At 39.5% G+C, this 20,220-nt stretch overlaps 1 long non-coding RNA gene across 1 annotated transcript in view; it reads left to right on the top strand.

Annotated features, from left to right (window-relative positions):
• Nucleotides 1-8,665, top strand: part of LOC124735540 — a 40,575-nt gene extending 31,910 nt beyond the window's left edge. Inside the window, exon 3 of the long non-coding RNA XR_007009444.1 lies at nt 8,617-8,665. This is a non-coding gene — a long non-coding RNA (uncharacterized LOC124735540). The remainder of the gene's footprint in view (nt 1-8,616) is intronic.
• The last annotated feature ends 11,555 nt before the right edge of the window (nt 8,666-20,220 follow it).

Genomic DNA, 20,220 nt, shown 5'->3' with positions numbered 1-20,220 from the left:
AATTTATCGAGAGATTAGCTATGAGTTTGCTGAGCATACAAAGTGGAAGAATCTACCACTGCCATGTATCAATCTTCTCACATTGTTTTTGAAACTTCCATGAGCTCTGAATATCGGTACATGATAAACTTCTCTTTCCTTTATTTCTACATCATGTAGGTATATTTTACTTTCTCACATTTTCTCCTAGCCCCAACTGTTCACAGCCTTCAATTCTGGCATTTTCATTTCCTTTACCAAGTCTTACCAGTTTCTAGAACACCCCCCAACATTTAACACTATATATTTTAAGAAAACATGCACTGATAGTAACACCAGTTAATTCCAATACAACATATTTCAGTAAGAGTGTCTCTTTATGCTATGTATGTAGTGTTATCACAGTTACTTTGTCGTACCACTTAACACTTCGCATCTAACTTCACCACCCAGTTTCACATGCTAGTGCTGGTGTGTTAACCTATAGGATATGAGGTAAGTGATTATGATTCTCCACCTTGAGATGTAACCCTAGGCATGGGACAAAAGAGAGTATTGCTGTCCGCCATGTCTGCCATGACACCTTCTTTCTCATCAACACCATGGTCCACTTCAATTGCTACTCCAGAGCCCTCTTTCTCAAGATGTGAGCTAGGTTCATATATCTCAGAATATAAGCCTCACAATGACACCTGAATGGTACCATTTTCCACACCATGTAACAAAGGTTGTTTTCTAACTACACACAGATTAATTTGTTATGCTGCTTTTTCCAAATACTTTCAGAATAATTTTAGTCATGACTTTAGTGATGGAAGCTTACCATTATTGCTCATTATGATTTACTCTGTCCAAGGAATACCACTCATGACTTCATAGACTTTTTTCCCTGTCCATTAATGTACTTTTTTGTTTTTCATAGACTGAAAATGATACTTTCTTGATTGCTTTTGCTACATTTACTCAATCACTAGATCTTTTTATATTTACACTCCTGAGTCCACCTATTCTGGTGCTCCACACTGCTCAGTCTCTTATTTCCTTAGCCAATCACATAAAATATACAGGTCACACACCTGTCTGTGACACAAATCACTCATCTTCTTAACATCAGATCCTTGGAATCGTATATATTATACATTCCGCACTGTTACTTTAGTTCCAAGTAACATTTGTATTATATTTATTCCTCTTGTAACCTATTTTACTTAAACCATAAAAACACTGTTCATACTTGTATATCAGAGTGTTACTTCCAATGTTGTGATTTACCCAGAATTTTGTCTTGTTTTCACTTCATGTCCCCCTTGTTATTTTCTCTGTATTTCAAAACTCTATTCACACTGTTCTACTTTTGGGATTTTACATTTATCATGATATCTTCATGACATCCTGTATCCAACCATTGACTTACTTCACATATTCTCTTGCCATTTTAATGACTTCCCCACTTCAATTGTCTATAAGCACATACTGAAGATTATCAACAATATATTAAACAAAAGAGGAAGAGAATAGAAGAAGGAAAGAATGCATTGTTCTACCCAGCTCAAGTACGGACAGTCGCCTCACTGTGAAGTTTCCCACAGAGTAGGAAACCTCATACCCTTTTTAATGTGCCTCATCCACCATCCCTTCATCAACTTTCCACGGATCTGTTTCTGGTCCTCCTTCCAGAGGATAACTCTTACATCCTTTTTCTGCTTCCCTTTGAACTCCAAAACAATATAAACTTATATAACTTATATTTCATACTTCTTTTTCGGTACAACCTTTGGTCCTACTTGGAAGTTCAAAATTTCCCAGAAATGGCTCCTTTTACTAAAAAAATTGTGTTACTACTGCCTTTTCCTAAGTAAACTCAGCATGAACAGGTGCTATGAAGTTCTAGTGGTACCAAAATGGGCACCTTGTCATCCTCAGCCCACAGGCATCAATGAATATGGATGTGGAGGAGCATGTGGTCAGCACATCGCACTCCTGACCGTTAGTCAGTTTACATGACCGGAGCTGCTACTTCTCCAACAAGTAGCTCCTCAGTTTGCCTCACAAGGGCTGAGTACACCCCACTTACCAACAGAACTCAACAGACCGTCCAAGTTCTAGCTCACTCTGACAGTGTTTAACTACGCTGATCTGATGACTGCCTTTTCCTGCATGCTGATATTTTGTTAGAAAACGAATATTTGCATACTTGGAAATACACATGGTTTATTAGGTTCTGGTTCAACACAAAGCACGTACAACAACAACAACAACAACAACATACAGAGAAACCACACACAGGTGCATATTACTAACCACTGAACATGAAATACTGACTTTAGTTATTAAAGAACACCAAAGATGTAAAATACATTAACACTCTCCCTTATTTAATAACTTGCAAAGTCTAATCTTATTACATAAATACTGATATCTAATCGAAAACAGAGGCTTTTTTAGTATATCAGCAAGTTGTTCTACAGTATCTACTTTTGCAACTATGATTTCATAAGCACTAAATAGTTCACAAACAAAGAAATGCCTTATATGAATATGCTTCATTCTTCAGTGAAACTTGGGATTCTGGGCAAGCCAGATAGCAGCTTCATTGTCAACCTCCAGAACTGGTGTTGCCTCCAATTGGTCCAATTCTGTCAGAAGCTTCTTGATCCAGACAATTTCCTGAGCAGCTTCACTGGCAGCCACAACCTCAGCTTCAGTTGCGGATATGGCAGCAGAAGATTGCCTTTGACTAATCCAGGTGATGGGTACCCCAGAGTACAGACAAAGGACACCAGATGTTGAGAGCCCAGAGCCAAGATCACCACCAATGTGGTCAGCATCACTAGAACACTCTAAAACCTGCTTCCTAGAATTGTTTTTATATAAAAGTCCATAATTTGTTGTGCCTCTCAGGTATTGTAAGATTCTTTTAACTTTCACTACATCACAATCTGTTGATTTCATGATACAACACTGACAGCATATGCAATGTCAGGACGTCTCCCACACATCAGAAACATCAGTACTCCAACAGCTTGGCTGTATGGAAATTCAGAGTTGCAAGGACTTTCTTCTGTATCATTGTCATTTATAATGGGTGTAGGTACAGCCTTGCAGTTCTTCATGTTGAAACGCTCTGGTGTTTTCCTGTGTAATGAGTCTGACTTGCACATACAGTTCCACGTTCTTGTTGGTCAATTTCCAGACCTAAGAAAATGATGCAGGCACTGAAGTAATTTTAAACTCTTCTCTTAAATCACTGACAATGTCTTCAAATTCCTGTTCACTGTGAGCTGCAATCAGACCATCATCAACATAAAGCACAAGGAATATTTTCTTACAGCCTTACTGTCTCACATAAAGACATGGATCAGCTTCACTCCTCAGAAAGCCCAGTTTAGTGAGATGATTACTGTACTTCTAATTCCAGCAATGCAGAGCCTGTTTCAGTCTGTATGGACTTTTCTTCAAGCAACATACTCTCCCAGACCCATCATCACATCCTTGAGGTTGTTGCATATAAATGGTTTCTTTTAAATCAATATAAATGCTCTCCCTTGCAGCAACACTTAGCAGTGCTCTGAATGTGCTCTGAATGTCTGCTCATAGTCAACTCCTCTCTGTTGCGAATAACCCTTAATCACCAATCTTTCTTGAATTTATTGACTGAGCCATCAGCATTTGTTTGACTTTATACACCGATCTATTAGGAATGGACATCTTTGCATATGGTAGGTCAACCACATCCCTCGTTCCATTTTCTTGAAGAGCTTTTATTTCAGAATCCATAACTTCCTTCCAGAAATCGTTTTGAACAGACTTCATGGCATCGCTGTATGTTTCTGGTTCTTGGAAAGATATTGAGAGGTTCATTACATAATCATTAAACTTTTGTGGAGGTCTGAGGGTTAACCGATCACACAGACATGGTAAAGCTTCTGCACTTGTGTCTTCCTGATCTTCCTCCTGAGGGTCTTCATCTACATCCAAGGAACTGCCATCCTCTTCACTCTCGCTATCAATACCATTGGTCTTCAGTCTGAGGTACTGGATCCTGATGACTGAAAACATTCACTGGAAGAGTTGAACTTTTCTCACTCTTCAGTGGCCTCTCCTCGAAGATGACATCTCGTGACCTAATGAGTTTGCACACCTCTCCACAATAAATTCTGTAACCCCCATTGTGATCATATCCAATAAGGACACATTTCAGTGCTTTTTGGTCCATGTTCCTCCTCTGTTGTTTTGGAATATGAGCATAGCAAGTGGAGCCTATCACCTGCGGATGTTTCAGGCTAGGCTTCCTTCCATACCACAATTCATATGAATATGTTCCTGGAATACTGGAAGGCCCTTTTCAGTTTAGAATGTAGGTTGTGGTGTTCACCGTCTCTGCCCAAATTTTCTGTGGAATGTTTGCATGTGCATGCATTACGGCCCTGGCAGTTTCCTCAACTGTGCAGTTCTCTCTTTCACTGCACCCATTTTGTTCTGGAGTGTAAGGCATTGAGAGGCGTTGAATTACACCCTCTTTGTGAAGAATCTCTTTTGCTTGTTTGTTGTCAAATTCTTTCCCATTATCACATCAGCGTGAATAAGTTCACCTGGTTCTGCTGTCCTCTTTCTGTTACCAAATGGTAAACGAAGAGCCTTGACATAAATACAGCCTTCACAAAGTTCACTATCCATTTCCACCTCATTATTTAACTCGCTACAAAGTACAGACTTCACATGGCAGCATGTTCTGGTTTCCAAATGTTTCATGATAAAGCTGCAACGTATTGTCTCTGCTAGTGGTATTAACAGCGCTGAGGGAGCTAGGTTTCACATTTCTTACAGCAAGTTTAAAAAGGCCTACAAAGCAATCACAGACAACTGCCAATCTAGTAACATTATCAATCTTAAGATGACAAATTTCTGCAGTTGATGTGAATTTACTTTCTGGATGTTTATCCTTTACTGCAAGAACAGAGAATAGATTGTTGTGAATCTGAGGTACATACCATACATCTGTCAAGGTAATTCTGTTCCATTTTCCTCCAACTGCTGCTTCAATGTCTATTGAACCTTTTTCCAATTGCTTCAATTATGTCACCATTAGCTGTAGTAACTGACTGTTTTGTTAGAAAACGCTGAAATGTTTTGAAACAATTCCTGTCATTTGTAATATGACTTGTTGCACCATTGTCTATATACCAGTCATCATTTCTACATTCAGAGTTCATCACAGAAGATGTCATAGCAAGAAGTAGCATATTTGTATCTGTGGTAGCTGGTTTTGGAGGTTTGCCATCCGCTACCCACTTTCTGCACACTTTAATTGTATGGTTAAGTTTCTTGCAGTAATTACATATTAATTTCTTTTTCTTCTTTTTCTCTGTTGGATTTACTTGCTGAAATGACAGCCTTGATGAGTCTGTAGTGAGGGCTACTTGTTTACTAAAATCACCCTCCTTTGTACTAAGAGCTTTTTCATATGCACACAATTTATTTGTTAAATTATCAATTGTTCTGTCATCTCTAGATGTTAGCATCCAACTAGATTTAAACAAAAAATAGTCTTCTGGTAGTGTACCTTATATTTTACAAATCAAAAACAAATCAGGCATTTCTGAATTATTTACGATGTCTTTGGTCATTTCTGGTTTCAATTCACTCCACAAATATTTCTGTTAGGAAATATGTGTCACAATATCATCTTCAGGAGCCTTTTTGTAACTAAAGAACTCCAAACAAAGGTTGTAAACTTTGTCTTCAGAGACACCATCAAATATTTTGTGTGATTCTGTCCACACTTCATACACTGTATTTAGATGCATTATTTTCTGCTAAGTTTTTTCCAACACATTTGTAGTCAAAACAAGTAGAGCGTTGCTGTCTGCTTTGTTAAAAGCTTCTAAAGCACTTTTATAGATCGCCCTTTGTTCAACGGTAGCACTTTCAGAAATAATACTAGGTTTCACTGTCCTCCCTTCCACAACATCAAGTGCACCAGGAATTCCTCATAGACAAATACTTATTTTGTATTTCCAAATGTTCCAATTTGTTTTGTCTTCCACAACTCCGATGGTGATAATTCTCCTTGAATCCATTGTGGTTGCATGGAATTAACAACTTCAAAAACGTCTTCTTGGAGATAACTTTAAAAACCTTTTGCACAGAGCTACGTTATTATTTTTGTACAAGTGTCCTTTTAACACACACCTGGGCCCATAACCTGCTGAGATTTTCTTAGAAAAATAAATTTTTCCATATTTGGAAATACACATGGTTTATTAGGTACCGGTTCAACACAAAGTACGTACAACAAGAACAACAATATACAGAAAAACCACACACAGGTGCATATTACCAACATTAGCACTGCATGTACATTATTATACAACACCGCTCGACATTTACATCACAACAATTTATATTAAAGAATTGATACCTATGATCATGTTAACACAGTTTCTGAATTCTCTAACGTGTGCAATTCTGTGACCACAACTTTGAACTAGTTTGACTTCATGTTGGATTGTTTTGGACATCATCTCTGTAGCACCAAAAATTTTAACGTTACAGGTCAGCAGTAGTACTGTGTTCATTTTGCTAGGTGAAGTCACTGAAATCTGTGAACAGCTGTCAACCAGTACCTCACTTTCTAAGCCACCTACTGCTACTTTTACAATCAGATTGACATCAACTGAAATGGGCACCAGCTCTCCCCCACAAAACAACTCTTTTATTTTGCCTTTTTTTTACCCAACTCAGTCACAGGCATCGAATTTCTATCTTTGCTCTTCCTATTCACCATTGAGTGTGGGAGTCTAAAAGCACACTGCATGAGTGCTGTCCAACCTTGATGGCAGTCATATTTGGCATCTCCATCAAATACGAATTTGTAAATCATATTAGTGCTGTCCAGAGGCACTATTGTGTTTTGTAATGAACATTCTTGTTTGAATTCTCTCCCTTGCAGTTCAGAAGTGCTTGCTTCCTTGCAGTCTTTCATATACTGTTCTGGAGCCTGAAGTCCTCACACTTGCCACATCAACGAATTTTTACTTCTTATTGTTCCTGTTCCAGTCAGTTGCTTTTTGTCAAACTGTCACACTATCCCAATAGTACCAGTAGCATTTAATCTGTCAGTTATGTCATAATAATAACTGGGGTGCAAGTCAGGTGACTCTTCACATACACTCAGTGGTGCAGGAATGTCTCCCCCACTCATTAGTGTCTCCATTCTTACAAAGTTCAATAGAACTTCCCATCAGCTGCCCAACCAAGCTATTCAGCAATCTTGTTCCCCCACTGAGTGCACCTCCTCTCCACCAAGGTCACCTGTGGCAGCTGCTATATACACTTTATTTATGTTCCTCACTATTATTTGCCAGTTTTCTACTTAAAATTGGTCATCAGAATGATTGAAATTCTGTTGCCTGCCGTGCACATCATCATAAGTGGCACGAGTCTTCCACCTTCCCACAGCTCCTGTGTTATATTTTGCACTGTACTGTAAGGGCCATGAAAATATTAGACTCTTTCAAGAAAACGTTCATAATTCTCGTAATTATCATGGAGTGGTGCTACAAGTTTTCACCAAACACAGAATGGTAACAAAAGTTTTATACCCACAACAACAACTGTACAGCCACCCCACATCAGTACTTACAGATTGCCTTCATTACAGATTGCCTTACAGAATGACTTCATTGTGCCCTGACCAGGTTGAACTAGTCTTCGATCCAGAAGTGTATGAGCAGTTATCACTGAATTGCTGTAGACCAATATTCTTTCAAAAATTGGACCTTGATAATTTGTAAATTATTACAGTACTTAGTTACATCATTCATCTGTCTAAAGACATCATCTTTGAATTGCTCTGCTGTAAAAGAAACAGACAGCAAATGAGTTGTAGAAAAGGTAGTAAGAGCAACTTGACTTTCTGCGAGTTGTATCCAAGGCTATATCCTCAAAGTCTTATGTGGATGGCCTTAGCCGCAGCTGGTTCCATGGCTAAGTAAAGATGAGGACAGCAACCAGGCAACAGTCAGTTACTGCTTCACAGTGGGCTAATAGCAACTTGTCCAGAAACACATGGAAGTATGACTTCTTGACATGGCTGGAAGTACGAGAAGATTGTACTGAAAGTTGTTAGGCGATTAGCCAGTTTCATCCATAGCTAGTGTCACACTCTTGGATATTATGGTGCAACTTAATGGTATAAACAGTAACAAACATTATGAGCACAATGAAACAAACAAAAATTAACAAAATATAGGCACTAGTAACTTCACTAGGCAAAAATTAATTTATATCATTACCTATGTCAAAGTATCATTAACCATAAAGCCACATGACAAGATTAAAATGTGGGGATGCCCCTAATATAACTATAAAATGTAGAAACTGTAGCTTATACGTTTGAAATCTGTGGTAACAGCTAAAGAGGCGAAACTTCTAAAATGTTATAATTGTTTCCGGTATAAAATTTGTTTCATACTTGGAAACTGACTCCTTTTGATGAACTGTTCCTTGTGATATGCACCTCCCTCTACTCTTTATGTGTAAGGTCTATGTGTTTTGGCATAAAACTTGAAATTTGACATTTCGCTTATGTGGCATAGGCACCAGCACTTAAATCAGTGTCTTTGTTGTCCACAGGTGTGCTCGGTTGTCTTGGACACTCCTAATGTCCCCTGTGACAGGTCAGCCTGCAGCGACAAAGTCATTAGTATCGGGGTGCACACCCACCTTCCAGGCAACGAGACCAGCAGCTCATCATCGACGATGTTTTCTTTTTCTATTGTGGTGGGCATCCGCATACTATAAGCGCAGCCAACACACTATGAGCACCACGTGCTGATGTCACGGGCACAGAGAAGACATCACCTATTGGCTGGAGACGCTGTGGCTCTGCTGTTACCACAACAGAAACATTACATCATTGTGAGGCTAACATCAGTACAGTCAGAAATGTTTACCTGGCATTTAAAACTGATTTTTGTTTACAATAAACAAATTATTTGAGCAACATGAGAATACTCATTGAGAGTAACTTATCATTGTTTAATAGTTCGCGTAACAACCTTCACTGAGATCAGTGTAGGGCATCTGTTTTAGCTTTGTACTGGAGCATTAGTTACACGACGATACATGCATTGGCTTATTCACTTTCATTCAGCATCTTGTTCCATCAGAAATTTAACAGCATTCTTGAAGGCGTTCACTGCCAACCACTTAGCCTATCTGTAGCAATGTATGTTATGCGTCATCAGCCTCACAATTTCTTCATGGCAGAACTCTCAATACAGACAAAGTTTCCAGAGCTTCATGTTTTCGAAGCCATCTTCAGAGTATAACAGTCCTAGATTGAGAGATAATGCCTGAGAAAAGAAACTTATAATAGAGAAGAATTTATCTGTGGTCATCACAGACACAGCTACAAACTAATAATCCTGACTTTTTTCCCATGGAAATCTTGACACTTAAACATCCCTCTTGACATATTCTGCCTGAGAAAGGTCACACCAGTTAAGTTACCACACTGTATTCATTCGCTTCATCACAGATATTTCACATGAAAAGTCAAAATAAAAAGGAAATAATTTCATGCTTGGCAGAGCGAGTGCACCAGCATACATCATTGGTTCAGTAAATGACGTGTCACAGTCACATGACTGGCCATCGGTCCCTATCAGCCGACTTCCACAATTGGTGGCCAGAGTCTGGTGTGACATAGGCAAACTCTAGATCACAGTGTTTTGAGCTGGACCACAGCCAACAGCTCTTTCACACAACATTTTTTGATCTTTTTCTATTACTGAAAGTCAGAAAGTGAAACACATTATTTTTACTCTTCCATTGTAGCAAAATGATACTTTTAGCTTTTAGGGAAATGTAAATACATGTCAGGTATTGCACATCACATAGTAGATATCCACTGCTGTACCAAAACACTATTTCTGGGAAGTTGAATCTTCCCCCAAGTGGTGAGAGGTGGTAATAGCTAATGCATCCTAGAACATTGTCTAACATGACTGTTTTCATGATGCAGGTGTTAATGGTGGGCAAAGGCATAATGTTATTGCGACATTATACTTGTTCCCCACGTTTGTCTTTCCAGAGGTGCATTCGGCACTGGCTTCAGTTTTATTCATATATATTACTTCTCAAGTCAACATCCCTTTTCTTCAAGACATGCTAATCGTACAGAGATGAATGAGGCATCATTAGAAAATTTTTAATCGTTTCTCATACTGCATACCGGTTTTGTGCTGAGACTTACTATTTGTCGAAAATTTTGAACTATCGTAGGCAAAAGGGCATCATAGATGTCCGGCATCATACCTGTAGTTTGTGAAGCTAACCTCTTACTCACGAACAAGAGACTCACTTTTCATTTTATCTTATTACAAAAAAAAAAAAAATGGTTCAAATGGCACTGAGCACTATGGGACTCAGCATCTTAGGTCATAAGTCCCCTAGAACTTAGAACTACTTAAACCTAACTAATCTAAGGACATCACACACACCCATGCCCTATCTTATTACAAATTACGTCTTATTAACTGGATAATTTGTATACATCAGCGTCATAGACTATAACGGTGACCACTGCAGTAGTCCATTATCTCTGCCCGTTGTACAGGTTGGCATTCCTATACGAATATGCCTTTCGAAATGACAAAAATATTAGTCACTGCCAACATAAATTATGATTTACGTATTGCTGCTATGACCTAACGTGCTTACATGAAGTACGAAATGCAATCAGAATCCTGAAATACAGTTAGAATTTATTTGAGGTCTTAGTGAATACCAGGTAAGAAGCGAATTAAAATTGCATTTGCTGTCACTATAAGCAAGTTATGGGGACAAAGTTTCAAATCGTATTTACCATATCCATTCTTTACTTACAGGCAGTCGCATGTAGCCATTTCAGGACAAAATAAATCAACCAACATTTTCTTATCTCTTAAGGAAAATGAAAAATAAAAAGTTCATGAAGCTCAAATTCTTATGCAATATATCATTTACAATTAGATATACTAAAGCTCTGGAAACAATTTCGTTCAAATTTTCTGTGTGGAAATATATAGAAAAGTGTGCGTCATAAATTTATGATTATTATTTCACTTTTTTGGTTTATTTTTAAAGAATTTTTATCAGTTCACAAACCATCTGTATCCCAACTACATTCTTATCCCAAATACTGTCGTTATTTAAAACTATGAAAGCACTTAAGTTTCGTACAGGGCTCCTGATGAGTAATAATGTCCAGCCGCATTGAACAGCTCTGTTGGAGGTGCTCTTGGAGTAGGAGGATATTTGGCAAATGGGCTGGCCTGTCCCGTGACGTAAATTTCATTGAGCACGTGTGAGATCCAGTAGGAAAACGTGTTTCAGCATATCCACATTCACCAATGACCATCCAACAGCTGTCAGTCCTGCTGGTAGATGAATCAAACGCACTGCCACAAGAACTTTTTACCAAACGCATGGTCAGCATAGGAGGACGCAATAGAGCATGCACTGTCATCAGTGGTGATCACACATTCCGTTAAGACCCATGTCCCGCCATTTGTAATACCAGGGGACCATCATGAAATGCGGACACTTTAGTGTAATTCGACTTTGAATGAAGTTATTTCTGTTCTCATTGCGCACTTCTTTCAGTAACCTTCTCTAATACACTGTAGCAATTCTTTCTATGAATGGCCCACATTTCATTGAACCATGTTACTTGGCAGAGACACATCTTGTGAAAATTATGAACTTTTTGTCCATAAGATTTGCACAACAGTTGTATTGCCATGACTTGACACACAAATAGCCAAGATATTGACGATAGTGCAAAACACCATTCACAGTAAGACTCTACACTGCTATTATGTTTCCATACTCAATCGCAATCACAAGGCCACCTGCAATTATCTACCACAACATCAGAATAGCCCATACGCAGTCAGATAGTGATGATAGCTCTACGTATCGGTCCTGTAGTGAGAGATGACACAGGAGTATGACAAAATTTTTGTTCATCTCATCACATCTCCTACACGATAGTACATCATTTTATTTAGCAACATCAGTTGAAGTAACAATAAATCTCATTGCACCTCTGAGGTAGTGTCACCTTGAGCTACACCTGCACGAATACTCTGTAAGTCACCTTTAAGTGCCTGGCAGAGGGTTCATCAAAACACTTTTACTATTCCTCTACCGTTTCACTCTGTAACAGTGAATGGGAAAAACAGACTTTGCTTAAAAGATATCACTGCTCTGGAAAACAGTATTGTTTTAATGGCTGGCATCATTAGTCACGTAACATGTCCATCTCTCTCTCTCCCCTATTTTTTGATAATACCAAATGAGCTGCCCCTCTCTCAGCTTTTTCAATGTCCTCTGTCAATCCCATCTGGTAAGGGTACCATACTGCACAGTCATACCCTAGCACAGGATGGACAATTATAATGTAGGCAATCTCCTTAGTAGACCTGTTGCATCTTCTAAGTTCTCTGCCAGTAAAATGAAGTCTTTGGTTTGCCTCCCTCAAAATATTATCTATGTGATCATTCCAATTTCAGGAACATTGCATCATAATTATGAACAACACAGGCACTGCAATACTATAACTATCCACCAACAATTAGCAAGTGTCTTTCAATTAAAAATGTCACTCTTGTATGGCAATATACATAATTAACATATGAATGCTGGTTACAGACACATGATTGACAACATATGGAAATTTGGGTCTGGCTCAGATAGCCTAATGGTAAGGTGACCACTCGCGATAAGTGGGAAATCCGCATTTGAGTCCTGGTCCAGCACAAATTTTCATTATTGTCATTCAGTTATACAGTTGACGGTTGTCCAATGTGTGCCTGTTCCTTTCCACATGGATGCACATCTAAAGGAACATTGCATTGTACTTCAGAACAACAAAGCCACTGCAGTATTTTATTTATCCACCAATACTGGGCTAGTGACTTTCAATTAAAATATCTCTCCTGTATGGGAATATACATAACAGATGTACAAGTGCAGGTTGGCGACATACATGGAGAATACACAGGTAGCTAATGGTAAACTGACAGCTATCAATAAGTCAGAAATCTGTCACAATTCTAAGTCCAGCACAAAAAAAATTTTGTTGTCACTCCATTATACAGCTAATGTTTTTCCATATTTGCAACTACAACTACATTGCACACACTTGTCTGACTCAGTTCTGTCCTATGGTATAATCTGCAAGTTGTTGAAGTTTAAATGAAAAAAAAAATATGATTGCTACAGAAGTTGAAATAAGAACATTTTGTCAAGTTGACAAGTAAATATCTTGAAGAAGCCTCTTCAGGGAGCTAAGATTTCATATACTTACATGTCAGTCATATGCTCCATTCTGGTATTTCTGGTTGATGATAAAAGTGAATTTAGGGTGAATTCATAAATTCACTAACACAATATTAGAATTAAATATAATTTTGATATAGATTAAATATAAATCTCTAGTTTTCAGAATGGAGCTTATTTATTCTGGTGCAAAACGTTATAATTGGTTATATATTGGCTTATGACAAGAAACTGAAAATATCCACATATTTAAAGTTGAAATAAAAGATTGTAGTAGCCATTCTATGTGCAGTGTACTCAAGGGTACTCAAGAATAAATATTGTGTTTATGTTTGCAAGTATGTAGGCAGCTGGTTGTGGTCTGTATAAAGTTGCTGAAACACTCTGTTTGAAGAGTTAAATTAAAACACTAGCTAATTAATGTATGGAAGAAGCAGTTCCCTTTTCTTCTTTTTCTTTTTTCAAAGTAGACATTTCCCTCCTCATTATTATACAAATTTTCATTCTCCTTCGATTTGGTCATGGGTATGTTGTCGCTGTAAAGGTTATCAACTTCCCTTGAAAGTTTTTTGAGCTCAGTGAGCAGCCAAACTTCAGGATTATCCCTGACATAACATTTGTAGCAGTTAAGACTGGAATCATATGACGATACAGTTTGATACACTGCCAAATATGGTACGTGTTTTTCTGTAAATGTGACGTGTGAGGCTGTAGGGTTACCTCCACAGTGCGTCACAGGAGCGAGGAGGCATTCAAAGTTGACATACATTACAAACAGGCATTACTCCTGGCGGTGAGCATTCTTAAACTTTTTGAATTTGTTTTCCTCAGTAGGTGTGATAGCACCTACCGGTCCATTGGAAATGCAGTCTGCTAGGTACGCCACTAATAACTTGTCTGAGGAGAAATAATTCAGACACCTTAAGAAAATACGCTTTTTATGTTACTTTTTCGACAACTGGCTGTAAAGGGGTTGAGACATGTCTTTGATCCAAACGTAGTGATAATTATCACCTTCAGAGAAGATCAGCATGTTCACATGCAGCTCACGCTCACCTGCAAATTTTGAGAAATGGAAGAGCCTGGCAACAATGTGCTTGTCTCGCTCATCTGACTTGCTTTTCTTCTCCAGGCCATAAACATGAACCAATATTCCAGTATTTTGTGCCTCAAATTTATGTATGTCCTGCATCTTGATGGGGAAATCGATACCATCAAAGTTATAACACCCACGAATATTATCACCTACATGGTGTGTACTGGGATACTGAGGATGATCTATGTAGTTGTAATTTCTCTCACAAGCCAGGACTGATCATGCGAAACAAACCTGCTTGATTTTATTTTCAACATTATTGCATGCTCTCTTGTTAGCTATATCTTTAGGGAGCTTGATATAGCTTGATTCTCCATTTACCAGATCATAGACATCTATATGGATGTCCAGGTGTAGTATTCAGCTGAGTGCTTTAGCTGACCCTCCGACCTCCATCTCGGAAAACCGGGCCAGTATAGCACTCAAGGTGGATTTACGAAACCACCCGGCAATTGACATGCCCCGCATTTTCATTCTGAGTCCACCCTGTTGATGATGGTGTTAGGGAGGGGCCAGTCGGTATTCACCAATCCATTGGCTTTTGCGCCGATTCTGACAAGGCTCATATGATGATGATGATGATGATGATGATGATGCAGGAGGATGCTGCAGTGTTACCAGGTCAGACTGATGGGAACAGCCAGGCTGCGGTGATGGTTCTCAATGCTGTTGTTACTGCTGCTGCTGCAGAACTGACCCAATAACTTGAGAGGTGGTGGCTCGTTGCTTGGCTCATGGACGCCAGAGCGGTGGTGTTTTGGGCAGCGGTGGCTGCAGTTCCCTCGCAGCAACTAGCGGCATCCTTATAGGTGATGCGTGCCTTACGGGGCGCCGCTTTGGGGATGAAGAAGATTTAGCCACCATTGGTATGTGCGCCACACTGTGTTGTGGCTGCGAAGACGGGACTGCTGTAAAAGAAGAAATAAAAAAATAATAGTTAAGTACATTGCTTACCGCTGCTGGCACAGTGAAAGAAAGAATACTGACGATCTCAAGGTTATAAGCAGAGTGAGTGATTACATTTTTCGCTCTGGCTGCAAGGCATTAACACCTCATCAGAAATCTCCACCACACCCTCAAAGAAGTCATCATCATCATCATTTAGCAGGGCCAGATTTCATCCTCCTTTGGTTCAATGACCCTTTGTCTGTCCCATTCAGGCATATCACTGTCCTTGTCAGAATCGGCATCAGGCAACTGGTTTGTCTTGCTCACAACAACAAAAAGCAAGATGCATAAATTGAAAAAAAAGTATGAAATAAGAAGATTTTGAATCACTACTATACAAGAACAAATTACAAGGAAAATTATACTCATATGGCAATGCTAGCTGTGAACCCACCATGGATGGCTGGACGTTGAGAGTCTGCCAAGGTCCAGCCCCCTCCTGTCTCTCCTCACACTCCAAGATAAATTCCTGAAGCTGTACTATAACAAGGAGACGGAATTAATAAAGCAAATTTAACATACACACAAAAATTTACACTCAAAATACCACTTATTTATTCAGTTGGTAATCCTGTCTCTAGAACTGTATGCCTCTTGCCGCTACACTCTTCATCTTGGAGAATAAAACACACGCACACACAGAGGTGTGTGGTTGGTTGTGGATTTATATATAGACTGAGGTGACCAGTGAGAGAGCCTCATTTGGATGGGTAGATAATGAGGAGCTTTTATGGAACATCACTATTTCCTGGAAGGGATTGATGCGACCATTGTCTCTCTTTCCAAATAACAAGAATGCTTTTATGATTAACAGTGTTTTCAAAAGCATGCACGGGCATGATGAATGCTTTTAACAGTGAGAATGTTTACTGTCTCTGAGACATGTTGAAATCAGGACGTCACGATTTCCAGGAAGGGAACACGTGATGTGCCATTAGGACCATCAGTGAGAATGCAGTTGGTATTATTCTGAGCTATTTTTGTAACCAGGTCCTGTTAGAACAAGAATTTCCATGCAGGCAAGCTCAGACATCACGAAAGCTCTTACAACAATAGCGACTGTTAACTGTTTCTGTGACACTTTACGATTTACGTGCAGGGACTGATATGTAACGGATCAGCTGCCCTGTTAGAATTGCTAGGAAGAATGTATCCTGTGTTATTCTGGGAAGCACTTCAAAAGGTTTCTATAGCACGTCAAGAGGGAGAGTTGGTTGTTATTTACATAGACATTAGATGTCAGTATGTCACAGACAATCTTTTAGCTGCACCTGCACGGGTGAACTGCTAGAGAAACATCTCACAGTGATGCCTCAGTCACGGTGGCTGGGTAAACACGTATGTAGCCGGAGGTGTCTTGTATGTGGGACAGATGTCCCGTTAGGATCACTAGGAAGAATGCACCCTGTGCTATTGTGGGATATTTTCATAAACAGTTACTGAAAGCACTGCAACAGATTTCTATAGTGCATCCAGAGGGAGATTTGGCTGTTATTTACATAGACTGTCAGTGTAACCCTGACAATCTTCTAGCTGCACCTGCGAACGTGAACTGCTATGCAAACATCTCTTGCTCGGCACTGGACCTGCAGCTATGCATCAGCCACAGTGGCCAGGTAAATATGTGTTTTGACAGGAATTTTGCAAGTGTCATTTATGAAAGGGATGCCAGAACCTAATGCTTGCAGGACCCGAATGGACACCAATTGGCCCATCAGCTGATAGTTACATCGTCACTTTGCAGGTCAGGCCATACTGGTGCACAAGTGCATTGGACCTCTGTAGGGAACAATTCACTGATATACTGCAGTCGAATTTCTTAACAATAGTTTGAAAGTGATTTCACGTGCAGTGAGTGGTTGCACACTGCATTATTTTCAGCTGTTTAAGTGTTGTGAGCATGTGGGCTGAGTTCTATATATGCATTGACAATTTTATGTGTAGTGAATGTGTCTGTTGTACTATTTTGTGAACAGGTCTGTAGGCTGGGCAATGCATTATTTCAACTGTTCATAATTAGTGAGCATGTCTGCAGAGCGTTTTACATGCATTACTTTGACAATCTATGAGTTGTGTGTCTGTACATCAATATACTGCATTATTTCCATGATTTATATGTATTTTGCAGCTCTGTATGCTGTGTATTGTGACCCCAAACACATCAGTGTAATAAATAAACTCCGTGAAATCCATCCCTAAATAAATTGTTCCAACTTCCCACCGAAAATAAATAAAGTACAGTCTTTCCTCTCCAGCAGCCCAGTGCAGGATGAGTCCTTTTCCCAGCAATTCCAAGGAAAACGTGGTGGTCCAATGACTTAGGTTAGTGGAGGTAGCCCAAGTGGCCTATTTTCATGCCAAACTTTTCCAGCAATTTTCTTAGGTACAGCATTTTATGGGGGAGAAGGGGAAAAAGGTTAGGTTAACGGAGGTAGCTCAATTGACGTACTTTTCCCACAAAAATTTGAACTTCCCACCATGATGTCATTACAATGTTGCCATATCTATCGCCGCCATTTTGAATAAATTTGGCAACAATGCAGAGGGGGGTGACGCCGCCCTTGTTCCACTACTGGTGAAGTGGTAGCAAACTATTATTGCAATTGGGGGGGGGGGGGGGGGGAGGTGGCTTAATTTCCCGTCACATAAACACATTTAAACTTTTAAGACACTTTCTGGTGTTGTTGCTCTAGTAAGACCTCTGCTAGTTTCCAACCTCAGCTTTCCTCAGCTGGAACTGGTTCTTCATCTCTCATCAAAGGGACATTAAACACCAATATTTCTTCCTGTAGTAGCGGTGTGTTTACAGCTATCATGCTTAAGTGTTGTACACTTTTCTTTCATATTAGTGTAGCATCCCACATATGTTCAAAAGTAATATGCAGGACTGTTATATTTGTAGTTTCAGTAGCTAAATAGCACACTACAGGTGCAGACGTCATGGTATCGACTCTTGGGCAGAACTAAGAACTTTTTTCAGTGACTTTGTTGTAACGGCAACTGGAACAGTCACAGGGTTGAAGTGACGGAAACACAGTGGGACCCGCGGAGCAGCCCGCGAATAACAACACAACGAGAGAGAACAGACACGACCAATGAAGGACCTCACGACAACAACAAGAATGGACAACAGAGTCAAGAAAACCAAAAAGACAACCACGTTCACTCGTATAGAAAACACGAAAGTAAATACGCTGTCTAATGCGAGGCGATATATCCTGAGACGTATGCATTGTTAGACTGGCAGGCTGAGCTTACTTTTTTTTTTTTTTCTTTATTGAAATTTTACACCTTATACAAGGTGGGCTGGCAGCAAAACAGTACGCCGCTCTTCAGCCACAGGCAGTACAAGAGAAAACAATGGAGACACAGAATGAACATAACGTTGTTGTTGTTGTGGTCTTCAGTCCTGAGACTGGTTTGATGCAGCTCTCCATGCTACTCTATCCTGTGCAAGCTTCTTCATCTCTCAGTACTTACTGCAACCTATATCCCTCTGAATCTGCTTAGTGTATTCATCTCTTGGTCTCCCTCTACGATTTTACCCTCCACGCTGCCCTCCAATGCTAAATTTGTGATCCCTTGATGCCTCAGAACATGTCCTACCAATCGGTCCCTTCTTCTTGTCAAGTTGTGCCATAAACTCCTCCTCTCTCCAATTATATGCAATGCCTCCTCGTTAGTTATGTGATCTACCCATCTAATCTTCAGCATTCTTCTGTAGCACCACATTTCGAAAGCTTCTATTCTCTTCCTGTCCAAACTATTTATCGTCCATGTTTCACTTCCATACAAGGTCACACTCCATACAAATACTTTCAGAAACGACTTCCTGACACTTAAATCTATACTCGATATTAACAAATTTCTCTTCTTCAGAAACGCTTTCCTTGCCATTGCCAGTCTACATTTTATATCCTCTCTACTTTGACCATCGTCAGTTATTTTGCTCCTCACATAGCAAAACTCCTTTACTTCTTTAAGTGTCTCATTTCCTAATCTAATTCCCTCAGTATCACCCGACTTAAATCGACTACATTCCGTTATCCTCGTTTTGCTTTTGTTGATGTTCATTTTATATCCTCCTTTCAAGACACTGTCCATTCCGTTCAACTGCTCTTCCAAGTCCTTTGTTGTCTCTGACAGAATTACAATGTCATCGGCGAACCTCAAAGTTTTTAATTCTTCTCCATGGATTTTAATACCAACTCCGAATTTTTCTTTTGTTTCCTCAATATACAGATTGAATAACATCAGGGAGAGGCTACAACCCTGTCTCACTCCCTTCCCTACCACTGCTTCCCTTTCGTGTCCCTGGACTCTTATAACTGCCATCTGGTTTCTGTACAAATTGTAAATAGCCTTTCGCTCCCTGTATTTTACCCCTGCCACCTTCAGAATTTGAAAGAGAGTATTCCAGTCAACTTTGTCAAAAGCTTTCTCTAAGTCTACAAATGCTAGAAACATAGGTTTGCCTTTCCTTAATCTTTCTTCTAAGATAAGTCGTAAGGTCAGTATTGCCTCACATGTTCCAATATTTCTACGAAGTGCAAACTGATCTTCCTCAAGGTCGGCTTCTACCAGTTTTTCCATTCGTCTGTAAAGAATATGCGTTAGTATTCCGCAGCTGTGACTTATTAAACTGATAGTTCGGTAATTTTCACATCTGTCAACACCTGCTCTCTTTGGGATTGGAATTATTATATTCTTCTTGAAGTCTGAGGGTATTTCGCCTGTCTCATACATCTTGCTCACCAGATGGTAGAGTTTTGTCAGGGGTGGGTCTCCCAAGGTTATCAGTAGTTCTAATGGAATGTTGTCTACTCCCGGGGCTTTGTTTCAACTCAGGTCTTTCAGTGCTCTGT

Source organism: Schistocerca piceifrons, unplaced genomic scaffold (assembly GCF_021461385.2).
Source record: "Schistocerca piceifrons isolate TAMUIC-IGC-003096 unplaced genomic scaffold, iqSchPice1.1 HiC_scaffold_1682, whole genome shotgun sequence".
NCBI lineage: Eukaryota > Metazoa > Arthropoda > Insecta > Orthoptera > Acrididae > Schistocerca > Schistocerca piceifrons.
Note: the sequence above shows the minus strand (reverse complement) of the source record. Positions and strands in the feature narration are given on the sequence as shown.